The sequence below is a fragment of the Heterocephalus glaber genome, unplaced genomic scaffold (assembly GCF_053883595.1).
Source record: "Heterocephalus glaber isolate CG9 unplaced genomic scaffold, H.glaber_assembly_v1.0 deba00000470, whole genome shotgun sequence".
NCBI classification, from domain to species: domain Eukaryota; kingdom Metazoa; phylum Chordata; class Mammalia; order Rodentia; family Bathyergidae; genus Heterocephalus; species Heterocephalus glaber.
In genome coordinates this window covers 26,497,898-26,515,409 of record NW_028258145.1, presented here as the reverse complement: position 1 = coordinate 26,515,409, position 17,512 = coordinate 26,497,898, and the positions used below count along the sequence as shown (strand labels likewise).

At 33.8% G+C, this 17,512-nt stretch overlaps 1 pseudogene; it reads right to left on the bottom strand.

The window, feature by feature from the left end:
• Positions 1-16,603: 16,603 nt before the first annotated feature.
• LOC147829812 (U2 spliceosomal RNA) lies at positions 16,604-16,760 on the bottom strand (annotated as a pseudogene).
• Positions 16,761-17,512: the final 752 nt, after the last annotated feature.

The following is a 17,512-nucleotide window of genomic DNA, read 5'->3' as shown; positions in this document are numbered from 1 at the left end:
AAAGGACACAAATTTATGCATTAACTATTTTTAAAGACAAGGTCTCACTATGTAATCCAGGCTGGTCTTGGTCTCATTATGTAGGCCATGCTTGCCTCAAACTCATGGCATCCTCCTACCTCAGCCTCCTGTGTGCTGGGATTACAGCCATGTGCCCGCATGCCAAGCCCTATACACTCACATTTCAAAGAAGGCATCAAAAGAAACATAAGAATAGTTGTTAGTAAAATAGTAGAAGAAAATTTTCCAGGCTGCACATATGCCCAAGTATCTCTCTCTCTCTCTCTCTCTCTCTCTCTCTGTCTCACTGTGTCTCTCTCTCTCCCTACACACACACACACACACACACACACACACAATAAGATGTTATACCAGAAGTACAAGTGTACTTTAATATTCAGAGTTCGTTAATGAATTGATGTTAGTAAAAATGAGGACTTTCCTTATTGTTAAAAAGAGCATTTAATAGTATTAAAGATATATACATTCAGATATAAATGATACTTTTTTCAAAGAACATTATTTTCAAAAATACCAAATGTAAAGTCCAATATCACACTCAATGTTACAGTCTTGGAAGTCTTCTTATTAAAATGATAAAAAGAAAGTGATCCTTATAAATATATATATTACTCAAGCTGTGTCCTAGAGTTTCTAGATGATGTAATAAGACAGAATATAAATGAGATATAAATAAAAATACTTAAATATTTAAGTAATTTGTAGACAACAGATGAAAAGCATCAGAATATTAAGAGCTCCATGTACAAAATAAACTCAAATCTATACCTGTTGCTGTAATCTTCTTGATTTTATGGCGTTTATTACTTCCATAATTTCCTTGAACAGTTTAAATGATTTTACATTGCAATACATTTCAGATTTTATCAATAGATTTAACTTCTCTGGTGTGAGTTTCCCCATTTTTGTAGCATTCTGTGTTTCTTTGGCACTGAAATTTCCTTAGGTGTTCTCTAATGTGTAATGTCCACATGTTAACCTGACATATGACTTAGATCTCATGGGATTTTTATGTGATGCACTTTCTGGGCTGTGTAAGCCTCATACAGAGACCCTTTTGTGCTTCCACCAGTTTACCTTACATACAGTTTGCAACTCTGAGCCTCTTTGCATAGGAATGTTGTGGCTTGGGCTTCACTCACAGGATAAGCAGGAGGAGGAGTCCATCTGCAGCCCTGGCTGAGTCTCCTAGGAGCCTGTGGCAGGAGCCGGCTTCTATCAACTGATAAGGACTTCAATCGTTTGTATAATACAGACATATCAAAACATGTTGTACTCTATAAATTCATGCAACTTTTTAATGTTTCAATTAAAAATAATAAACAAACATATTTAAATATAAGAAGAAAAGAAGAAGCAGAGATTAGCAGGAGACACGAACAGGTTGCATTTTTCAGGCAAGCAGATGCTCCTGTGTCTTGGCTTCCAGTTGAATCCCACTGAGGGTGCTTCCTCAGACCCCTACTGCTACTGATTGCTACTCTGGGAGGCAATTAAAATCTCCATGACCTGGCAGTTCAGGTTCTTCTCAGTACTTGTGGGCTACTTCTTTTGTTACTATTTATTGTTTTAAAAAATACATGTTTTCAACAAAATTTCTATGTATTTGATGGAATATATGGTGAATGGTCAGTATTTACTCAAAAGTCAAAGGTTTTTCTTTTCTTGTTTTGCTTTACCATTTTTATTAAGGTTAACTAAAATATAACAAAATAATTTAGTAAATAAATTGCACCTAGAATACAGTCATTTGTCTTGCTATTCCTACTCTGTGTTCTACTTTTCATATCAAGGAGCCCCTGAAATGTCTGGAATACCACATAATTTTGCTTTATTTTTTGCAGTTCAGTTATCAAAGTTTTTGAGAATATGTGTAAAGGAATGCAGAATGAAAAGATAAGATTAGAACAATTAAACATAAAATAGGAAGGCACTAGTGAAAAGCAAATAATACACCCCGATTTAATCAGCACACAGAACAAGGAACTTTTCAATGAAAATGTAGGGTAATGAATTTGTAGCAGCTAAAACAAAATAAGTGCTTTTGAAGCATATGGCAAGTTGACTGCATTCTTCTTTGGGGAATCACAAATGCAAATGATTTAATTGACTGTGATTCTTTCTGTCACCTGCATCTCCCCATCAGTTTGGGTCAGTACAATAGGCAAGAAATCAGTGTCCAAGCTTCTGTGATGTTAACACTCCATTAAGCAGAGGATGAGTCACATGTGCCAAACTTAATCATCAGATGTTCTTTACTTCCTCTAAGTTATGGGTGGGATGTAATCAGAGAATTGTTTTATTTGTGCATATTCCAGTATCCCCCATCACATGCACACCAAATCCTACTTTAACCTAATCTCTCTGGTTAATTTAGAGTTATGATTCTATTTTCTTTTTTCTTTTTGGTTTTATAAATCCTGAAAACTTCCCTAAAATAGAGATAATTATGATTCCATGCATTGGAAAGATCACAATCTTAAATTATTCTCTATTGGTTAATTCTTATCATAAAAGGATTACCAATTACCTGGGAAATTGTGTGTGATGAAGGAACTAGGAAATTTACTTTGGAATACGTAACCTTTATGTCCTCCTTGTTTCAGTTGTCTCTTTCCAAGTATATTGCAAAATTTAAAATTACAATTTAAATGAAATTGACTATATGGGTCAATGCTATTTTTTATTGTCAGTACTTGTGGCTCAGATAACACTAAATATTCATTTGTTTTTCCTTCAAGAATGAAATTATACTTGGTAAAGAAAAATTCAGCATTTAACATTTCATATTCAATCTTGCATTTGAGATCACGGTTGATAGGTAATACAGTTAAGTTTAAATTTTCACATTTGTTTTGTGAAAAATTCACTGATGATTTATGACAAAAATGTTATAATTATTTTTCTAAGACATAAGAATATGCATGGTTTTTATTTTTTAACAGTCTGGATTCTTTTTGAAGAAATGAACATTTGTCACTTTTACAAAAAGGAACAATCTAACTGCAAATAATAGTAAATCAGAGAACAATTGTAATGGAAGTTTCAGAATAGACAATTTTGGAAAAACATATCAGTACTTCTATGTATATCTTTTCCTTTATGATATCCATCTTTGTCAGAAACAGATATCTCTTGATTTCAAATTATTGGTAAGTTTCACTGCTGCCTAATGCACTTCCTAAAAGAGTTTTACTTTTTCCCCTGAATCAAAGGAAATTCACTACTAGTCTCCTTGGTCTGGAATGTTCCAGTTTGCAGAAAAATTGCAACCACTCAAGTTTATATAGAGATCGCTCTTCTAACATTTCCATCTTTCATGAATTTTCAAATTTTTCAAGTCCTAGCTAACTGATTTATAACTTTTGAATTTAATCTGCATACCCCACATAATAATCTACAAGTCATTCCAATGCATGCTCTACTTGAACAAAAATTGATTTTCAAATTCTCACTTCCTTCTTAATGATTGCTCCTAGGGTCTAACTAAATGGACTATTTTTCTACATGGTGATCTTTCTTTTACTTTTTAAAAAAGATAAGTCAATTTTCCATTTTCCCCAATTATTTATCCTATGATGCTCATTCAGTAGTTTTATAGAATTGTTTCTTCTGTTTGATATTGATCTATTTATCTCAGATGATTACAGAATTTTATTCATTTATCTGATACTATGTTCTGCATGAATTTCATATCTAATAAGCATTTTTGGTGTTTTGCTATTCGTATATCTTTAATATCACTTTTTTGATTTTCTGTTTTGCATTCTTTTTGTAAGAGTTGATTAAAATATTACAATATTTATCAACCAGAGCAATTATGTTATTTGAAAGGAAAAAATGAATTTTTAAAAAGGGTCACATTACAAACTGGAGGAATTTTAAAGGGAAAATAGTTAAAATAAAAAGTTTAAAATGGAAGAAAGGAAGTAAAATGTTCTTAATTGCTTTGAGCTGAGCTCTTTTATTCTTTAGTTTCAGAATGGCTTAGGAGACAATAATTACATTCTCACTTGTGTTACAGGAATTAACTGAAGAGTTGTGAACTTCATCTTCACATTCTGTACATTAGCTAGCACACTAAGGGTCTTTGGGAGAGTTTGATAAAGGCATATTAATAACTGAAAATAATATTTTTCTCTAACAGATGCAGCAGGAGAAGAACAGACTTAATGTCAAAGCAAATATAAGGAGAGAATTAGGTACTTTGGCCAAACTGTTAAATACAGTCAATAATTTGTTATCATAGCCCAGTGTAAGGGAGTAAGGACCACTCCTTGGAGGATACCTTAGTATATAAATGTTTAATTACAAATAAAAACTAGCTCTAGCTTGAGTGAGTTATTTTTGCATGGTTAACCTAGCCATATTGTATTGCCAGTAACATTCAAAATGAGTAAAGTTTTAATTTTTAAATTATTAAAACTTAACAAAAATGCCTAAGCTTCTATCTTTACACAATAACCTGAATATTGATGTCAATGTTGTCATTTCTAAAGATATAAAATATTGACTCAGAAAAAACATCAATAAACATCTATGTCAAAAACTACAGTGTTCAGATATCATTCAAGGCTGAAGCAGTCAATAAAGGCTCAGTAGCTGAGAAGAGATAAGTTTTGAGCTTCAAAAATAGTGAAGGATAAATGCAGAGTAAGATTTCACTGTGTGCTTGGTGTAAGGATTTCCATGAACAGAATCAGAAGGTAGGGAAGCACACAGCAGGTTATCCCAATGGCTTACTGAAGCTTGGGTGAAGTTGGAAAGACATGAAACATCACATGAAATAATTACATTTCTTCACATTTAAGCAACCTTATCTATCCCCAAAGGGATTCCGAAATGCTCAAATATTATGAGGTCATCACACATTAATACAACTAAAAAGCAAAAGCTAAAGTTAAAAGAGAGATAGAATTTCTCTTTCTTAAAATAGTTCTGTTTGGAAAACAAACAACTCTTATGCTTCTTGGAACATAATAAAAACAAAGAAAACACAAATGATAAAGTATTTTGTTTTTAAATGAGAGTCACACATTTCCTCTTCCTTCAGCCCTAAAGGAATTTGAAATAAAAATACTGAGTAATGAGGATGTAGGAGTAATAGCCTTAAGAACAATTTAAAACTAGGCATTTTTTATGTGGTGTTTCCTCCTTTATTCACACTTGGGAATAGGCCAGTATAAGGAAGTAAGGACTAGTCCTTGGAGGACACCTTCAGGCCAGAGCACCTGGGCTCTTTTCCTATTATATTTATTTTGACTGTAGGTCAGGACTGCCACATCAATATCTGGCTAATGGAGAACAATAAACTTCCCTGAGTGATTAATAATTTTCTCATTAGTTTCTTCCAATAAGCCATAATGTGCTAGCTGTGGCTAGCACATGCACACAAGGGTCATCCACCCTGCAGTTAATTTTCCTAACACAATGTGAAGGTAAGTCTTGGATCACTGTCCATGCTGAAGGTGATGTGGGGAAAGCCAGTCTCAGAGCAACAAAGAACATTCTGCTTCGAGGTTCTTCTCTCTGTTAAACAGTTTTCTATTGTGAATCCTTGGGTGATTCTATCAGTCTGTGTTCTGACATTTAAAAAATTTATTGTTTTTATTTCAGGCAGTACAATTGATCTAATTGATAATATTGTAGCATTAATCATCAGTTGTAGAGGAAGGGAAAAGTGCATCATGTTGTTTTTAAACACAGACATTTCTGAACATCCTGTGATGACATTTCACTGACATTGGTGAGAACTTGGTGTAATGTGGTAAGGGTGGGACTGAATAAGACCTTGAAAGCCAAGGAGAGAACATTTGACTTTTTGTTTTAATAAGTGAGTACAGAATAAAATAATCTGTCATTATTTCAAATGTTTTTCTTAAAAAAAGGCATATTCTCCTTTTATTTTTCCTTTCAACTTGGAAGAAGGCTGAGAGTGAATAATATATAGTTAGGCTGCATGATATGCCAAATAAGTACCAAGAAATAGCTACATTTATGGCATTTATGTTAAGGCCTATTACTGGTATGCAAATTCCCAGCCGATAATTGTTTTCACAATCAGCCCCATAGGCATTACCACGGAGGAAGTAATTATAAAATGGTTAATTAAAAGTAATTATAAAATGGTAAATTACTTTTTATACATCCTCATACATTGTTCAATTTTAACTTAATCTTTGAAATACTGGAATGGTGCTTCCCAAGAACACAGCACCCTTCAGGGAAATGTGGTTCATCAGCCAGTAGCAGCTGTAATTTTTTGAAACTGCAAATTTAAGCTCAGGGATGTTGGAGTCCAACAGCTGGTTTCTCCTCTTGTTCTGTGGTCACTGTTTAAGTCACTGTAGTGGATTTCTCAAAAATGTAGCCTGAGCATCCCCCAGGGTTCTTCAAGTCCATCAGGGAGGGCTGAATGTGCTGTCCATGCCAGTTGAAAGCCACCTTCTCTGAGGAGCTAGCATAGCAGTGAAGACCCTGTGAGTGGAGAGCTGGGTGCAGTTGGTGGAAGGGAGAAGAGAACATGTCTCTCAGTGTGCTGATAACATTTGGCCCATTGAAATGGAATGCCTGGGAAATCCAACCAGATGCTGAAAGGCCAAAAATATGGGAAATATTTTTTCCACAAGGAATTAAGTCCTACTTTAATTATTAAAATGCATATTCCACATCTGAGATGCAATTTTAAAGGATTTTAAAGGTATATAGTACATGCTATAATGAAGATAATTGTTGAATAGTGGGACTAGTGATATGCACTCTGATTTTTGAAGTGACATTTTATACTTCTGGTCTAAAATTTGGAATGGTAAGTACCATGTATATTTAAGATAAAAATGGTTAATTTTGTTGTGTAACAAAGTCTCAATATGACATGGGGCATACTAAACAAGTTTTCATTGCATATCTAAAATTCAAAAGTAACTAGAAATCACAGAGTTTAACTTGTTAAATATAGCAACCCTATTCCAGTTGCTATATTAAATGATATCTTTTCATTAGACTTCCAAACTTGTAATTGCTAGTAAAAGAAATCACTAATAATTTTATTTAAGACCTTACTGAATTTTGTCATTAATTCTGTGGAGTTTCTAGATACATAACCCCATCTTTGGCAAATACTATTTCTGCCTTCACTCCTGATATTCTTATGTTTCATTTCCTTGTAGACTTGCAGGGGATAAAAATGTAGAGCCTGAGTTAAATAATACTGGGAATAGTGTCTGTCTTTGTGAAATCCTCTGTCTCCGGGTTACTATGCATCTCAAACTCATATCTATCACTACTCTCAATTTTCCAACCAAACAGCTAGGAGTCCCATCCTATGTTCTATGAGAATTCTCTCCTGTTGTGCTGTTCCTAAGGATTTTGGGTCTTATATTTCCATGGTGGTTTCATCTCATTTCTAAATTTCTCAGTCTAAGTTAGACCTGATATAGTCTAAATACTTCAACATGGTTTCTGATTTTGTGCCCTTCCTCTCTCCTCCATATTCTGAAGTAGGCATAGTACAACCTGTCTTAAGTACAGATAGCAAAAGGAGGAAGTTTACAGTAAATGTGAGTTTGAAAAAAAAATTTAAATTCACCAATAGGTGTTACTCTCTCTAATGTTCTGCATGGAATATCTCCCAAGTCATTTCTCTTTTATTATGTAGACAGCTCTTCCCTAAACTCTTTTACTGTTTTACTTGAGTGCACCTCCAAAATATCTTCCATATCACAACACTTTCCTCAAGCATGGGAAAATTGCAAATACATATTGCAATTTTTTTCACAAAAGATTTGGTATACTTGCATAATTTGGTGTACACAAAAAACTTCTTGTATTCATTAAGAAGTTAATTTTGGTTAAGGGCCATTTTCCAGTTTCTCTACTATTAGCAATGCAAAGTGCTGGCCACGGAGTGAAATGACAGATTTTTGTTTAATTTGGGCAAGATCAAATTCTGAAGCAGATCCTCTTCAGGGAATGGGGCGGTAATTGGAAGGTGGGTTCTCCTTCCATTTACAATTGTCTTGCTCCTGACTTTCATGTGTCTTCTAATTATTTTTTAACCTTTAATTATAAACGAGGCTGTTACTTTGTGATAAATACTTTTGTTATGGTAAGGGAGTTCTTGACAGCCATGGTGTTGAATTTTATGAAACTACTTTCTGATATCTATCAGGACAACCACTTTTCCCTTACTGCCATCATTGATTAATTTGTGTGTTAAATGATATCAATATATTGCATAATACTAAGCCCTTTTTACTTTTCTGGAAAATACTTGTGTTAGCTGTATTCTTTTAATAGTACACCTAAATATTCTAACACACTACTAGGGCTCATCTGAGAAAGCCATATTTGTCATACTATTTTAGAAAACAATTCATGCTCTTCACACTAAAGGTCCTGCATCACACAGCAAAGGAAGCCCTTTGTAGGAAAGATATGCAAAACCTATTGCCATATGAAATTCTGGTAGAAGTACAAATTTTAAATATGTTTTCATTCTTCAAATGATTAAACTAGCTCTGTAGAATTGCTTTAAATCATTTTTTCCTTTTTATAAGCTCTGAGTTTGTATATTGATAAATATTTGTATATCAATAAATATTCATATATTTTGGAAGAATTTTTAATCAAACTATTTGTATGCAGTGCTGAGAGAAAAAAGGTGCAAGAGAAAGAGCTAGATAGAGAGAGATTTATTCCTTGAAAACTTAAAAACATTCTCTATTTCTCTTAGTATCTTCAGCTTAAAATTAAGTTTCTAATTTCTCTAGAGACAAGTATGCTAAGTCTTATTTTCAGAGAAACACATGCATTTTATCAAAGTGTTCATAGAGCTCCATAGAATTATGTATATAATATAGAATTATTTAGTAGCTTTCAAAACATTTTCTTTATGTTTCTACAGTTAGTACTCTGTTATTTCCCCAAATAGCCATTTCATTCAATTTTACTTTACCCCTAAACCTACCACTTCTCAAGAACACTTTTAGCAAATAATTTTAGTCCCTAACACTTAAAGAAAATGATGCCAATAGCAAACATATCTACTATGTTATCTCTGCTATGTGCTTCCTAGTAATAGTTAAATATTTCTTTAAAAATTTATTTTGAAAATAAAACCTATCTCTAGATAATAAGATCCCAAAATATTTTTGATACTCTTTCTTTCAGAGTAGAATCTAATTTCCCTCCCTTTGGGAATGTGCTGGACTTTGTAAGTTGTTTCTAACAAACAGAATATAGGGGAAGTGATGTCACTTGTATAGTGAGCTTATAAAATTAATCTTCTATCCTGAGTGCACACTCTCTTCCTCTGAGATCCTTTGCTTGAGAGATGATCTGACACAAGCCAACCCATGGAGATGTCCAAGTGGGAAGATCTGAGGCCTCCTTCCTAAGTGATGTAAGTTTTGATACTGAATCTTCAGCCTCAAATAGGTCTTTAGAGGCTGCAGTCCTTGCAGATAGCTTAAGTATAAACTCAGGAAGATGAGGCAGAACCACCCAGCTAAACAGTTCTCATGGTCCTGAGGCTTGAAACCTGTGTGCAGAATTCTACCCCATAATTTTCCTCCACTACTAGTAGGTTGGAAGAAAAAATATGAGAATACTTATTATCTCACATACCAGACACTCTTCTGGATTCATATAGGAGTACAGTTCTAGGTCTGGTTATCTTGTTTGATTGTAAGGAAATATTATAATTATTTTTTCTTTTCTTCTCTATTTCCTCAGCATGCTAGTTCTTAGGGTGGCTCAGGATTCTGACATCATTGGTGCAATTTTAGGCTTTACTAGAAAGTGACAGTCTCACAGGTAAAATGATCCTACTTTATCTCTCTTTTTAAGAAAAGTCCTCTCAGATTCCCTCTAGCAGCTGGTTTCACATCTCATTGGTCCAAATTTTATCATGTGCCTATGTGTTATTGGTTGAATCTTAAATGTTCCTCAAGGATCATATGTTGAAAGCTTGGTTCTGTCCTCAGCAGATGACATTGTTAGGAAGTGGTCAGCATGTCCTTGCAGGGGTTATTGGGACTCCAGCTCCTCCACATTTTTGCTTCCTGGTTGCCATGAGGTGAGCAGCTTTACTTTTCCGTGTTGTTTCACCTTCCCACAGACTTCAAGTAATATTAAACCACGAGCCAGAATAAATCTTTCCTCTTTTTTAAGTTCACTAGCTTAGATATTTTTCTACAGCAATGGAAAGTTAACCACCATTCTATGCCTAAAGCAATACTTTGCCAAAGAGTAAAGAACTTTCATAATCATTTGACAATGAACCTGCTTTGCCCTAGGTATTTCACTGTTTAATATTTACAAATTTTAACTGGTATTTATACCCACATTATATTTATGTAAGTACAAACTGTGATTTACATTACTTATCTTCCTTGAAGATCTATTTATTTTTATTACTTTCAGTCCTATTTGCCAAAATCACAGTTATCTTGTTTGCTTAGGTCTCCCAGATATCCGACCTGTTTCTCTCACATTCTCTAAGCATTTAATGTCTATTAGAGCTGTGCAACATCTTCCCACATCAATAGGAGGATGCCTGCACAAAAGAATTCAGAAAGAAAGAATATTAGTTAAAGTAAGTTTTAAAATTCTCTTATATGGAATTACAACCCTGTGTTTGATCAGTTTAAAATTTGGTAAAGTTAATGTATTAAAATGAGGGGTATCCATAAATGATGTCTTTCTAATTTCATAACATCTAGCTAATGTTCAGCAGAAGTTAATTTTTATTCAGAAATTATAAGACTTTGGCATGGGCAGTTACACTGACCAGCCAACTAGAGTCTTTTTTTTTTTTTCTCCTGTGTTATGGAAATAAATGGCTGCAGTATTCTGTGACAGAAAAGTAGATTTGCCTGAACTTATACATATTGATAAGATTGAATGGAGATCTGACAAAATTAACTTGTGGTGGATTAACTAATGATCAACTTGTAATGCCCAGACGAACTGAGTCAGCATGGTCTGGGTGTGAAAGATCCACCTGAGGATTGTTGCCAATGGAATAAAAAGAGAACTGAAGGGGAAGATCATGGGCTGTTGATTTTCTAGAAGAAGCTTGCTGCAGTTGGTTTTCCTGATGCAAACTTGGCTGTTCTTGTTGGAAGAGCTTGGGTTCTTGCTGTTGCTGGGAATGGCTGCTGTTCTCATCAAGAGACCTCAGGAGCATCACTTCTTAGCTCCAATGTGGATTCCTCAGCCTGATGGCACAAATCTTTTACCCCACCGGTGCAGGTTTTCTGGTTTCCACCACTGGTCTTTGGGCCTTCCTGGTGCAGATCCTTGATAAGAACAAGCATGAGTTATTGCTGTGGGCTCTAGGCCACTGGCTGGACTCATAGAGGACTTGTGAGGGACACTGCTATGGGATCCAGATCCTTGGCTGGATTCTTGGGTCTCTAGTGTATGGCTACATCACTTGCATTCCTCTGCATTTGACTTTTTTGGTTAATATTATAAAATAATCCTATAAATTATGTGTCCTGTGTTAAATATATTTCCTTGCAATCACTGACCACAACATAACTAGGGTATCTTCTAATGACAAACACCTCTTTACTGTTTGGGAATTGGCAATCTTGGCAATGTAATTAATCTAAGATGATGAAATAAAAATATAATCTGTAACAACTCATTTAGTATAATAAAAGTGTAAGCTTTATATTCAGCCTTATGATATAATTAGAATTTTCCTATGCTGTCAAATTCTTAGGCATTTTTTGAAGTCTGACAATTCTAGGTCTATTCACAATTCTCTACATTTAAATGTCCAGACACACTGGTGGACTATGACCATACCAATTTAAGGTTTTTGTGCTAACTGTAGAATATAATGAATTCTATGAAGGAGAGAGTAAAATATCAGTGAGGTTTGTGTAGTGGAATGATAACGGGTTGTCCCTAAGAGAACCATATTTTTTCCTTGTTAATAGGGTTATCAAGATCATTTCCACATAAATTTTTGGGGAAAATCATTTCATAATTAAAGTATGATTATAGCTGTCCAAGGCCCAATGTTGCCTTGCCCATGAGCTGTCTATGACATGTGGAAACATAACTTTTCTGCTTCTGTGATGCTGTGGCACTCAAAGGCAAGATAACATCAGCTGAAGTCATCTTGGTTCCTTGAGAACCAAGTAGTAATACAAAAGAGAAAGGTTTCACCTGGGGTGGGATCAGCCCAACTCATCACACCTATTGTCCTGGGAATGCTCTCTCCTCCCTCAACAGTGTGAGATTTTCATTGACATAGGATCACCTCCACCCCATAGGTCACCTGATACTCTCAGTAATTATTGTGTGTACCCAATAAGTGCTGGCTAGTACAGAGAGTTTTGGTCTGTGCCCATTCTATACTTTGGCCCCCATATATTTTGAAATTACACAAGTCTCTACTGTCTTTCTTTCTTTAGCCCTCACCATCCCCCTTTCTAGGCAGAGGAAATCTGCCTCCAACATAGGGTAATCTCAGCACACCAATAGATATCATTTCTCCTTCTCATAGTATACAAGTGTACTGTAATGCTATTTTTGTGTTAGTTTTATTTTCATTTGGAAATGGAATATACTGGTTACATTTTTTCCTACTTATTCCACAAATAATGTTTGCAATACTGTGTAGTTTTTAATGTTGATACTTCCATTTAATGAATTCATCATTTTATTAAAAATAAAATTATTCAACATTTACCCTCTTATACATTATTTTCTTTAGATAGAAGTTCCTACTTCATCTCTATTTTCTTATTTCTAATTTAAAAACAAAATAAAGAAATCTATGAATATTTGTTAGGAAGTCTTTAAAATATAAAAATTATTGAAAAATATTAAAATTTGGTTATAAATTGCAAAGACAGCCATGATGATGAAAATACATAAACTTGAAGTAACCTAAACTTTCCTCAAAAGAAACTCAAAGTTTCAAATACTCAACATGAAAAAGAAAAATATGAAAAACGATAAGGTTTCATTTCAAGAAAAATAAAAGAGAAAAGACATAAATCCTAAGAGAGAAGGAGGTACAGTAATTATAAAGGTTTGAGCAGAAACTGAAATGGCATAGAAAAAATCAGCATCCTGATACATCTATCATCTAGTTCTTTGAAAAGATCCATAATATAGATAAATTCTGGGTAGGGTTTAGTAATCAAAATGAAAAAAAAAGTAAGAAAAATCTACACATTAACAACTGAAAAGGGAAATATATATTAATGTTTATGTTTTTTTATTTGAAATTTAGAAGAAATAAATAAATATAGATTTACAGAGGAAAAGTTAGTCACTCCAGCTCAATGATGTCTAGAAATTCAGAAGCTAATGAATAGCACTTAAAAAGCAATTTGGTCACAATGGGCAAGTCCAAGGAAAACTCCAATATCTCAATTATTCCTTGATTATATAGAGATTTTTTAGAACATAGAGAATGAAGACTTCCCAATTAACTTTATAAATTGAGCATAAACCCAGTAGGAAATTTTGAGAAACTGAGGATGTGTATTTAAAGACCCCAAAAATCAAGTTTTAAGAAATCTAATGTAGGACTACAACGAAATTAAGTCCGTTACCACTAAGCAGGACTTATTTTAGGGATTCAAGAATGAGTCAGCCATTGGAAATGTATGGCATGAATCATAACGTTCATACTTAAAAAGAATAAAAAATGTGCCAGGGATTTAACTTGGTGGTTCCACCGCAAGGTCCCAAATTTGGTCCCTGGTACAAAACAAAACAAAAATAAATAAATAAAACATATGATAGATGCCAAAATTCTTTCCATATAATTTAACCTGATTTCTTAATAGAACTTATAACATTAGAATAAAGATATTTTAATAAAGAATGAAAAAGAAGTAGGCCACAGCTATTGAACTTTTTCCTTCTTCTTTTGTTAAGACCTGATCATTTTTCAAAATTTTCACTTCTGAGAACTATGGTGAATGACAATTTTTGTTGTTTTTTCAGAACTGGAGCTTGAGCCCTGGGCCCTTATAGTGAGCTACAATCACTCAACTCCTTTTTTAGTTTTATTCTGAGACAGGGTCTATCTAGTTAAGTTGCTAAATTGCCCAGGGTGGGCTTCAACTTTGGTCCTTCTGCTTCAGCTTTACATAGCACTGGGATTTCCGGTGTGCACCACCGTAACTGGCTGACAGGGTGTTGCTACTGGCTATCTTATCACAGTGGTCCTAATCCTGTCTTCATGATTCTTCTATAATGATAAATGAAGGAAATATGGAAATTTAGACTCTATACAGTATAAAGTTTTCTAAATTTCCATACTAGAAAACTAAGAAAAAGATAATTACAAAATTAATATGCTAGAGAAATTTCCCAAATCATATATTTATTTATATAATCAGAGAAAGTTCAGTTTAATTTTATTTTTTCACAATTTCAAGAATTTAGATATCTTGTCCCAAGGCAAAATCATTGAAAGAAATCTTAATCACTTTTCATTTTAGTTGATGGCTTTCATCTTTTTTTGCTTAACAATAAAGTCTTTGAAATATGTTACCTGATGGATGATGATATAACTAGACATGTTTTATAATAGAAGACTGAAATGAAAAATATATTGCCACTTGCTTAACAAAATCCTTTATGTTTTGGAAATTCACCTAGTTTATTCCATTACTTCATACAAGGTTGTAGATAATACAGAAATGGTTTCATGAGAATTCCAGAAAGTCATTCAGAAATTCACAGTCATCCATTGATACTTCCATCATCTGTGCAACTGGCATATATTTCCTTTGCTACCACAGCTCCCTGTTGCTTCCTGCCAGGAAGCAGCCCCACAGGTGACAAGCTTATGGGAGCTCACAAGCCTACTTGGTGATTTGGCATAAAGTCTGCACCATCTTGACCAGTCAGTACCAATATGTCTTAAGAGACAAAAATATCAGATGTGTACAGAAGTCAGATCACTTGTATTAAAAAATAAAATTTCTACTTTAAGTGTTTTAATAAGCATTCTCTGTATTCCAATTAGTAAATCAGGTACTCAGGGGATGATTTTGGAGTTCATGAAATAATTTTCAGTTGTATTATAATTTCCCATGTTATTTATATTTCTAGCCTAGATCTCACCTGGAAATATAATCTTGTTTCACTAATTGCCTATTTAATTTGCTTATCTCAATTTAACTCTAAATCTCATCTCTAAAATTCCTCCTTGTCCAGTTTGATGAATTTCACTTAATTACATCTCCATCTTTTCAGTTGTTCAAGACATTAACTATTGTCTTGAACATTTTGTCTTCCCTTGGATTCAGTCCACCACTGAGTCTTGTTGAAAGCCCCATGCATAGATTCCAGTCTATCTAATCCAATCTCCAATTTAACTACAGATTAGCTATAGTTTATTTCTATTAAGTCTTCAAATACATCATGCTTTTTCTTCATTCATGCTATTCTTTTTTCTTGGAATATTTTCTCTATCAAATATTACCTGACTAACTCCTATTGATACTCTTCTGATACCCCAACTATTTCTTCCTGTTATCATGCATTATTCTTTTGCTTTGTAACATATATTGCTACTTGAAATTCAAAAATGCTTTTTCACCTCATTTATTTGGTACTGGTATTTCTCTTGTACCCATAAACTGTGTGGGGCTATATTTATGCCTATTTTATTCTGTTCTATTCCTAATGTCCAGCCCTGTGTCTGGGGCCCTGAAGTTATTTTATACACAGTTGCTAATTACAATATTGATCTTGCCATAGATATATCATTATGAGAGAACTGTGTATGTTTACTTTCCATTGGATTCTATGGATACTGATTGGATCATCTTCATAGGTAAGTTGTTCAAAGTCACACTGCTTACATTGATATGTTATCATTTAATTATGAGAAAGGAAAAAAGTTCTCAAGCTGTTCATCACTTAATTATGAGAAAGGAAAAAGTTGTCAACACCAATTGTGTTTCATATTTATAGCATTCATGCTGTCTTTCAGACAGTGTTACTCAGCACATTTTTATTGAATGTACACTTATGAATTGGAGCTCATCAGATAATAACCATTAGTTAAAATCAAAATCTGTTTCTAAAGCTAAGTCATATAAGTCCTGTAGACTATTCTAGTGATCTAGTGGGGAACAGAATGCTTGGTATTCCAAGACATTATTTCTAAAAATTTACCTGTCACTTTAGTATTAACATCGTCTATTATGTTAGCCTGTTTTTCATTGCAATAATCAAACTCATGAAACTGAGTGACTGATAAAGAAAAGAGGTTTATTTTGCTCACAGTTTTGGAGGCAGAAAGTCCAAACAACAAAGTGCCAGCTCTGGTGAGGGCTGCCTTGGCTGTATCACTTCATGGTAGATGGCATCATGGTGGCAGCACGAGCCACAAGGAGAAGTCACATGACAACAAGAAGCCAGAGTGTGAAAAAGGACCAGTGTTCTTTTTTATAACAACCCAGTGCCTCAGGAACTAACCAGTCTCAAGAGAACTAATCCAATTCCATCAGAGCATAATATCCTCAATGACTAATCACCTCTTGCCCAACTCCACCCCTTACACCAAATTCCCTATTCTTAGGGCCAAGAAGCTTCCAGCCCATGAATGCTGGGGGATGCATTCAAACTATATCTAAGGCATAGCATCTATCATTAACTTACACCATTTGAATTTATTTTCTTTCTCAAAAAGGATACACAGAATGGTACTACACTTGATCTTAGCCAAAAGGCCGAGAAGCGATTAGAATGGTACTAGTAACAACAAATTATCTTGCAGAGAATCCTTTTACTTTCTACTCCACAAATACATATTCACGGTAAAAACTTTTAGAAATAAAATTAAAGAGGAAATTAAAAATCATTAAACATTTCACTCAAAAATAATGTCAAAAGCTTAGTAAGTGTATTTCTGTGTTTTTTTCTAGTTTTGCATGTAATTTGTTAAATAATAAATTTCTATACTGATAATGTTAAATATTTCAAGTCTTACAATGACTCTTAACTATTAATGTCTCCAGTTTACACAGGAGAAAACCGGGGCCCTGTAAGAAAATCACATTGCTGGTAGTGAATAAATTGGAATTGTTTTTCAAGTTTGCTCATCTACAATATTTAATTTCATGATTGTAGTTGATTTAGAAAAGTATATTATTATTTTTGGATGTTTAGATTTCTTAAATTTTTGATTATAAACAATCATAAAATAAATATTTTAATACATGTTTATTTGCACAGTATCTTTCTTCCTAGAGAAGATGGCATTTTGAGAGCTAGATAACCAGTGAGAAGTGTACACAGAAATAACCATGACTCACAGTAATGCAAGAGAGAACAAAGAAGAGCTGCTCAACAGAGCATATAGAATTCAAGGAAATATTTTTCCCTCTCATTTTAAGACAAAGAAATTTTGCTATTTTTTTCAATCTGTAGACTTACCTGTTGCTGAAATAATCTCTAAGTAGCCTTATTACCATAGTCCCCACTTATGGAAAAT